Source organism: Wasmannia auropunctata, unplaced genomic scaffold (genome assembly GCF_000956235.1).
Source record: "Wasmannia auropunctata unplaced genomic scaffold, wasmannia.A_1.0 LD336095.1, whole genome shotgun sequence".
In the NCBI taxonomy this organism is placed as follows: domain Eukaryota; kingdom Metazoa; phylum Arthropoda; class Insecta; order Hymenoptera; family Formicidae; genus Wasmannia; species Wasmannia auropunctata.
This window is the reverse complement of record NW_012026795.1, coordinates 279,567-279,984: the sequence shown is the minus strand read 5'-3', so window position 1 is coordinate 279,984 and position 418 is coordinate 279,567. Positions and strand designations below refer to the sequence as shown.

The 418-nt window shown below is 21.5% G+C and overlaps 1 protein-coding gene across 1 annotated transcript in view; it reads left to right on the top strand.

Moving 5' to 3' along the window:
- The window catches only part of LOC105462774, a 3,820-nt gene that overhangs the window by 2,789 nt on the left and 613 nt on the right, over window positions 1-418 (top strand). The window lies entirely within an intron of this gene.

Here is a 418-nt window from a genome sequence, read left to right as displayed (position 1 = left end):
TAATAAAACAAATATAAGAAATACTCAAATCTATTTCTATATATTTAGCACATTATATAAAAGTTAGTTAAAGAATTTTACACATTATGTTATAAAATACTTTATACTTTTTACGCTATAATTTATTACACAATTAAGATTAGCAGTCGGGAGACGTCACGCCAAATAATTCATAATTTGACAGTAACATTGTGGAAGTTTAAATTAAATATTAATATTATAAAGTACCCAATAAAAAAATGTAACATTATATTTGGCGTGACGTCTCCCGACTGCTAATCTTAATTGTGTAATAAATTATAGCGTAAAAAGTATAAAGTATTTTATAACATAATGTGTAAAATTCTTTAACTAACTTTTATATAATGTGCTAAATATATAGAAATATATTTGAGTATTTCTTATATTTGTTTTATTA